Genomic DNA, 280 nt, shown 5'->3' on the forward strand with positions numbered 1-280 from the left:
GAAGACCCCATTTTACCCCAGCCGGGCCGTCCCCAGCCAGCGTCTGCGTCAGATGTGGGCGTCCCACCTGGCAGGATGGGGCTCAGGCTGCAGGTGGACACGGGGGGTCTCTCCCCACTGCCCCCCACAAGATGCACCCCTCGTGTCCATAGAGGTGCCAGTGGCCACCGCGCGTCCCTCGGCACCGTGCCGAGTCCAATAAAGAAATGTCCCCCCACGTCCTGGTGGCTGCCAGCGCTTCCTTTGGCTTCTCTTTGGGGTCCCTGCTAAAAAACTCCCT

Source organism: Fulmarus glacialis, unplaced genomic scaffold (assembly GCF_000690835.1).
Source record: "Fulmarus glacialis isolate BGI_N327 unplaced genomic scaffold, ASM69083v1 scaffold14287, whole genome shotgun sequence".
Lineage (NCBI taxonomy): Eukaryota > Metazoa > Chordata > Aves > Procellariiformes > Procellariidae > Fulmarus > Fulmarus glacialis.